We start from the raw sequence: 8,279 nt of genomic DNA, 5'->3' as shown, positions 1-8,279 counted from the left end.
CAAATGATGACTTTTTTTATCTACCAGATCCTCAAGGAGACTGAAAAAAATTCACCTCCTAAGGACATAACTTACATACTAGGATGACTATAAGTAGCTAACTTAAATAGTGGTGACTCTGGTTCCATGCAGAAAAGAGTCCCTAAATTCTATAATAGCATCTATTAAATTATATTATTAGCATTACTTGTATAGATGTCTGTTTTCCCCACAAAACTCAGCTCCTTGAGACGGAGGCTGTGTCTCATTTAGTATTGGCTGAGTGAAAAGATACGTGGAATCAATCAGCTAACGGCACCACAATTTTCAACATTGGTTGTTTTATTATTGTGTCTTCAACGTTAGTCTCATTTCTCCAATTAAACTGAAAGCCATTTGGGGAAGAAACTGCATCTCTGCTTCCTTATGTGGCCTCACATGGTGCTGAGAAAACAGAGGGCTGAACCCTAACAGATGGTTTGACAAACACCTGGCTCCAGGTAACAGAGTAAACCTAGCAGAGCCCTAGGCTGACATTCTGCTGAACCAACCTGTCCCTACTGACCGTAACTGGCAGCCAGCAAACCCTCGCGTGCGTATAACACACATCACACTGCCGACTCGTAGTTGTCTAGGTGCATGAGGGACCTCTCTGTCATTTCTGCCTCTCATGTTTTAGAGGGCGAGGGCTTGTTAACTCTCTTTTGTAAAACCAGAGCATCTTATCATGGCCAAACATGCACATACTAGGTGATCTGGGTGGCAGATTACAAAGGTGACAATGTATCCCACTGGCTTTGCTTTAGTTCCAGGGTTCCCAACCCCCAGGCTATGGACTGGTTCCCTCTCCCTGGCCTGTTAGGAACCGGGCTGCACAGCAGGAGGAGAGCGGTGGGCTAGCCAGCGAAGAGTCATCTGTGTTCGCAGCTGCTCCCCAGCGCCAGCATCACCGCCTCAGCTCCGCCTCAGATCGTCAGGCGTCAGCTTCTCATAGCAGCACCGGTCCCTGGGCCCACAAAGGTCGAGGACCGCTGCTTTAGTTAACCATGCAACTCACTTCCTCGGTGGAGGCGGGCCCTGCCGGGAGCCCCTTCCTACAGCCTGAACTTGAGGGGTTTTCTCCATTTGCACATCAGACTGGTACAACACCCGAATTCTGTGTCTGGGGCTCATTCTTGGTAGGCTGATATCCATATTTTGCTCTAAGGAGGAACGCTCAGCATCTGTAGCCAAGGAAATAATAGTTTTACTTCTGGCAACTGCAGCTACTTTAGGGTTACCCAGCTACCCTATGCTTAGCTACAAAAATCATATCAGGCAAAACAAAAAATGTTCAGCCTACAACAGAGTAAATCAGGCAAAATAAAGAAAATCGACCTTAATCCTGTCTCAACTTTAATCACACTCGGAGTGAAGAAGACAGCACAGTCAGTGTCCAGGGCTTCGGTCTGGACCACGCGCTGTGTGGCTCTCCACGTCCTCGCCCTGGGCTTCATCGTGTCCTCTTCCTCCATTCCCACAGGCCCAGTGCCAGGTGAGGGTGGGCCAGAGAAACGAGACGGGGTAAGCCCACCGTACTCCTGTTCTTAGAGAATGTGCTGGAGAAAAAAGCTGATTGTATTACTGGCCAAAATGAGATTAAGGGATTTTCAGTATTTTCCATTGAACATTCTCTCCCTGTGCTCTGCTGACAAGGACATGGCAGGTCACCTCACGTCACTATCCTGAGTCAGAAGATGCTGGCCTTTAACTGTCCTCCAAGCTCTGGGCTGGTGGAAGTCGGGGTGGGGGGGTGATACAGAAGTGGATTCCTAAGTGTTGAGAAGAAAGAAGAGGATGATGAAGAAAGAAGACCTCCGTGCACAAGGTGAAGATGAGTGACCCCTGGGAAGTGCCCCACGGGGAGAGGTCACGTGCAGCGGGCAGAGCTCTGTTGACATGGGGCAAACTAAGCCCAACCTAAGTTAATGTCATCACCAATCGGAGTTGCATTCAAATCCCTTAAATAGTCCTGACAGCTTGGAATTGTAAAAGGAATAACCTGAAGAGAAAGTTCTAGAACAGCAAAGTGCTAGCCTCAGAAGCCTTTGCTGACCAAGTCCCGAGGCTTGGACCCTCCGACCCCCGTGTTCTCCCTGCACTGGGGCTCCCAGTCCCGACAAGAGACCAAACCATGCAACTCACTTCCTCGGTGGAGGCGGGCCCTGCCGGGAGCCCCTTCCTACAGCCTGAACTTGAGGGGTTTTCTCCATTTGCACATCAGGGAGCCTTGGAGCAGGTGACACCTGACCGTCTGCTGGCCTCAGGACGTGGCTTTATACCTCAGTCTGGTTACACACACAGGGTCTTCCCCGCACAAGCAGACCTTCGAGCAGGAGAAAGAGGCTGGCAGGAAACAAGGGGCCGACGCAAAGCCACGGGCTTATGCTCTCACTGCCCAGGTTCCAATCCCAGCCCCGCTTCACCACTGTCGACCTTGAGCTAGTTCCTCAAGTTCGCGAAGCCTCAGATTCTTCATCTGTGAAATGGGGACAATGCCGTACACATCAGGCTGCGTGAGAATTAAACGGGGTCCCCTAGGAAGTGCTCAGAAACTTAAGTTGCTTTGTTGTTGCTCCTGCTGCTATAGTGGGGTGTGCCAGTGTGGCCCGGAGAATGTGTCATTTGAAATTTGGTTGAAGTTTTCAATGTCATGTAGTTGTTTTTATGACATACACTGCTAACACCAGGGCTCAACCGAGTCTTCTCAGCAGGCGGGGTACGGAGACAGCAGAAAAGCTCTGTAGGTGGCACTGACGTAGGTGTGTCCTATGTCAGTTTCCTGGGGCCGCGGTGACAAAGGACCACAGACTGGGTGGCTTAAAACAACAGAAACGCGTTCCCTCACAGTCCTGGAGTCCCGAAGCCCTAGGTCAAGGTGCTGCGTTGCCCAGCGGCCCTGCGCGCCCCCGCACGCACCCCCGCCTGGCTGGCCCAGGGTCTTCTCCTCCTTCTCAGCCCGTCACGTTTATCCTGCCACTGCCAGTGGAAAAATTGCTCTGTAAATATGCGCCTGACCTTTCCATCTTGGGAAATTGCAGCCTCTTTTTTTTTTTCGGTAACCGTGGAAGAGAATTATATTGAGCGATGCGGGCTGGGCGCGGGGGAGAAGCCTTCAGGGTACAATGGTGAGGAGGTGGAGTCCTAGAAAAGCGCTGTATCCTCTCCCCTCCCAAAAATGGAGCTGTCCCCAAACTGCCTCTCCAGAGAGGTGTTTTCCCGTGTCCCATCACGAACCAGCAAGAGGCTGTGCGCACCACCCCTTCCGCTCTGTCCCTCGCTCTGTGCCCACCCCGTGGCCTGCATGGGCTCTGGCTCTGCTTCTTGATGCAAAGGTTAGACTCCCTTCTCCCCACTGCCCTGCCACAGTCCCCAAGGAGGAGCAGAAGCCTGGACCTGCTGGGAAAGCTGTCAGGACCTGTGGCTGGCCCCCCTGTCTAACTGACACCAAGGATGCTCCCCAATGAGAAACAGGTTTTTTTCTGCAGATTATGATATTTTGCCCTATTTCATTCTCCCTCTCTACTTTGTGCACAAGTGCATGCATTGGATAGGGCAGCCATAACAAAGTCCCACAGACCAGGTGGCTGAAACGATAGAAATTTTGATTCTCACGGTCCTGGAGGCTGGAAGCCTGATACAAGATGTCAGCAGGGTTGGCTCCCACTGCGGCCTCTCTCCTTGGCTTGTAGACAGCCATCTTCTCTCGTGTCCTCACATGGTCTTCCCAGTTTGTGTGTCTGTGTCCTAATCTCTTCTTATCAGGACACCAGCCACACTGAATTAGGGCCAACCCTGATGGCTTCATTTTAATCACCTCTTTAAATGCCCTGTCACCAAATAGTCACGTTCTGAGCTACTGGGGGTTAGGGCTACAACATATGAATCTGTGGGGACACAATTCAGCCCATAACAATGGCCAGTTAGGGGAAGGCCCTAAACCGTCCCAGGACAAGACGGGGGGACTTCACTAGGTGGCTGTTTCGCCCATGCTGCAGCCGTGCCCTGGCTCCCGCAGCGGACAGCTCACCCGCCCTCACTCAGCATCCAGCTGGCGCCAATCCCAGCCTGAGGTGCCCAGACCAGTCAGCAGCAACTCACGACAGTTCTTGTGTTTGTGCCTGAAATCAGCGGCCACTGGGTTAGGTTCCCCGTGTCTCGACTCTTTCCAGAGATTGACGGGCAGCCTGGTTGTCCCTCACGTCCCCGACGCGACAGGTCTTGTGGCTCTGCTTCCAGAGACATATGGACATGTGAACGCTCAAGATCTTCAGATGTTCAGTGACCCGGGAGGCACACCAACACACGCTCCAGGCTCAGGCTCCCAAGGTCCTAGAACAGGGTGCGGGCACATTGACGCCCCTCGCGTGCCACTTCAAAGAGTCTACAGCCATGTGGCCCCGAGGTCAAGCCCACGCTCATCACGTGCTGCCTCTAGAACCGTGAACATTTATCAAGACTGGTGTTTGCCGCCCACCGGGAAAGTACCCAGGTCGGCACCGCACTCCGCTTAGTCCTGCGGTAAAATGCCAAAGCCCATGGGGACAGAGCGTGGCTCTTCCACGTTGGTAATTCCCTCAGCTCAGGACCGCCCGCCTGCATCCTGCATCCTGCATCCTGCATCCTGCATCCTGCATCCTGCATCCTGCATCCTGCATCCTGCATCCTGCATCCTGCATCCTCCTTCGCTTCCTGCCCTGACTGCGGTCCACAGAGCTGCCTGGTGCCCGGACTTCTCGGCCTTGACAGGGGCGAGGGGAGGGGCTGTCTGCCACGAGTCCTCAGGCTTCCACAGGAAGATCCACTGCCCTGAGTCCCAAATTCTCCTTCCTGGGGAGACTCAGTGGTGGATACATGGGACCTGCAGCTCGAGCATCCATGTCTTCACGGCTGCAGCTCACACCGAGTCCCCAACTCAGCGAACATGGCCACCCACCTTCGTGAGTTTTAGTCCCAATGAGCAGCTGTATGAGGGGACAACTATCGGTCCTACCACAAGGATGAACCCCACAGTCCTACCCCTGAAACCAGTTTATAAGGGCCGACTTGAGGGCTAGGAAGTCTAATTTGATGTAGGATTCAGGTCTCGCTCTCACACAGTTTCTGATGCACCAAACCTTCTTTTTGGAGGACTTTTTTGTACGTAATTTTTATGTTAAAATAGACATACCATAACATTTACAATTTTAACCGTGTTTAAACGTACAGTTCAGTGGCATTAAGCATAGTCACAATGTGGCGCGACCATCATCATAATCTCCAGAACGCTTTTCATCTTCCTGAACCGAAGCTCTATACCCGTTAAACGCCAACTCCCCCTCCCTTGCTCCCCAGCCCCTGGACCTGCTTGCTGTCCCTTTGACCTTTGATTACTCTGGGTACCGGTGAGGGGAAGCATACAAGGTTTGCTCTCCCGTGTCTGACTTATTCCACTCAGCCTCGTGCCGTCAGAGTTCACCCATGCTGTAGCACGTGTCAGAATTTCGCTCCTTTTAATGAAACTATTTCATTATTTCAAACTATTACATTCTGTTGTATTGAACGGAATACGTATGGAACACATTTGTTTATCCCTTTGAAATAGTTTGAAAACTATTTCAAACTATTACATTCTGTTGTATTGAACGGAATACGTATGGAACACATTTGTTTATCCCTTCATCCAAGATGGACACTTGGGTTGTTGGGGGACATCATAGTTAAGAGTGTTATACGGGGCTGGGGGGCAAATGTCTTTCTTCTCATCTAGTTTTCAAGAGCCCTTTTGCAATCAATAGTCTGGCATAGTTCACCTAAAACTGCGTAGAAGGTAGTCTGCAGGCACTTCTGGCCCTAAACTCTACTTGCACCAAGGGACCAGCATCAGTTAGGGTTCTTAACGGCAAACAACAGAAATAGACTCCAGCTAATTTGAGTAGAAGGAGGACTTATTAAAAGGATGTCAGCTAGCTCACAGAATCTCCAGGAGGACAGAAAAATCCAGGCTAAGTTAGGAAGCCAGAAACAACGGCCTGATGCTAAAATCGTGCGGCAGAATTAGCTCCGTCGGGACACTGCCGATGCCTCCGCCCAGCCTCGGATGACTCAGCTGCTCCCTCGCTGCCACCAGCACCCGGCGCCCAACGTGCTGTGAGCACCGGTCCTACCGCCCCAGGCTCTTGGTCTCCCGAACCCCCATCCCCACCAGAGAGGATTCTCAGTGTCCCTGCTCCCTTGTCACCAGCAACTGAGACAAAGTCAGGACCCCACGAATCTGGCCGGCGTGCCAACGGCAAATGCCCACAGCCCAGAGGAGGGGAGGCCAGGGAGGTGAGCCAATTACAAGGTGGGGGATCCCCTTCCCAACTGCGTGGGAAGGCGCCTGAGTCCTGGGTGGCCAAAAGGAGAGAAAGACCCTCTTGGCCTCTCCAGCCCTATCCCAATACTCATCACAGGTAGCAGGTGTCCCTAGCTATTCAGTACTGCCTTCGGTCTGCCTAAGTTGGGCCCTTGCCCTGAACCCCACACTTTAAAGGCCCCCAGGGGCCTACCGCCACACGTCCCACCCATGAGTCCACGGCACCCAGGCCATGGGCCTGTCTGCACTCTGTGGCCCTTCCCCATGGGAGTCCAGCTCTGGGCACCCTGGTTCTCCAGGCCAAACAGCACTGAGCCTGCTGCCAGGGTCCGTACAGGCCTTGTCCCTGGGTCCGCGGCCCGCTGGTGATGACATGGCCTGTACGCCCTCGGCCGGGGGGTGGCCAAACCAGGCTGCTTGTGGAGGATGTGCTGCAGGGCACCCACACGTGAGGCACGGTGAGGGGAAGGGGGCTAAACACGGGCCGGGGCCTGCTCTGTAGTGTGGCCATGTCCCGGCACAGAACTGCACGGGGTCCAAGAATTCGGAACTTGAATTTACTCTTCCAATTGATATAAAGGTGTATTTGTCATGGTAGAGGATAGAATATATTTAAGTTTGGTAGCTCGTTTTTCTGTAGTAAAACGTACGTAAAAGTTACCATTTTAACCATTCTTTAAGCACACAGTTCATTAAGCATAAGTACAATCTGCTTAAAAGCACACAGTTCAGTGGCATTAAGTACAATCACCACATTCTGCAACCATCACCACCGTCCATCCCCAGAACTTTTTTTCATCTTCCCAAACCGAAACTCTGTGCCCATTAAACACAACTCCCCCATCCTCCCTCCCCAGCCTGTTAACCCCAAACCTTTCTGTCTCTACGGGTCCACTACTCTATGTACCTCACGTAAGTGGAACCACGCAGTATTTGTCCTACGTCTGGCTTATGGGACCTCATGGCCTGACGAGATGTGTGAGCTGGTCCTGCAGGAGGCAACCACGAGGTCGGACTGACCTGCAAACTCGGTATTAGGGAAACCACCTGTGAGAGAATGGGAAGAGGGCTGGGGGTCGGGGGCCGGGGGCCGGGGGGCCGGGAGAGCTGCCGGACCTCTGAGCACGTCTGACCCTGCGTGAAGGGGCGGGAAGGATGGCCAGTGGACGTGCCCTGGCCTGCCTGCAGACGAAGGGTCAGCCAGGCTGATGGGACATCATTGAACCCAAGTTGGCTGTGGGTGGAGCCCCATTTGTCCAGCATCCTGTGGCTTGGCTGGCTTGGCTGAGAGCAACACCCGGGAAGCATGGCCTTGGGGCACAGGTGGAGGTGCATTCTCTGCAGAGCTGCTGGCTTCTGCAGCACCCTCCTGACCTGGCTGTGGGACATCCTGCTCCATCCCTTCTATCCCCAGCAGTAATGCAAATGCTTGTTCTCAGCCCTGCACAAAAAGGCAAGAGGCCACCCCGGGCTGCTAGGGGCCACACCACTCCACTAGTCTACTCCACCTCGGCCACCCCCTGCCCAGTACCGCACAGGACGACCCCGACCCCTCCACCCAGGGTCCCAGGAGGGAAGCCGTCACCTCTCCTGGGCTATCCACCCTCTGGGGTTTGAGTGTGGGTGTCAAGTGTCCCGCACCCTAGTCCCCCCTCCCGCCCACGTCCAGCTCCCACAGGGACTTCACGGCTGGCATCAGCCATTCGATGTCCAGTCTGTCTTAAAATAGACACTCCAGGCTTTAGTCCCCCAGGCCAGGCCTATGGACACTCACAGCCCCACCTTCAAGTCCCCAGGAAACCTCTTGTCTCAGAAATCATTTTTTAAACTGTTTTAAACTGTAGCCTGGGCAATGAGGTCTGTCCTAGGCAGGGGAAGAGAGTCAAGGACAAAAACACATCATGGCTCACAAAATAGCAACCGT

Source organism: Pteropus medius, unplaced genomic scaffold (genome assembly GCF_902729225.1).
Source record: "Pteropus medius unplaced genomic scaffold, Ma_sr-lr_union100, whole genome shotgun sequence".
Lineage (NCBI taxonomy): Eukaryota > Metazoa > Chordata > Mammalia > Chiroptera > Pteropodidae > Pteropus > Pteropus medius.
This window is presented reverse-complemented; position numbering follows the sequence as displayed.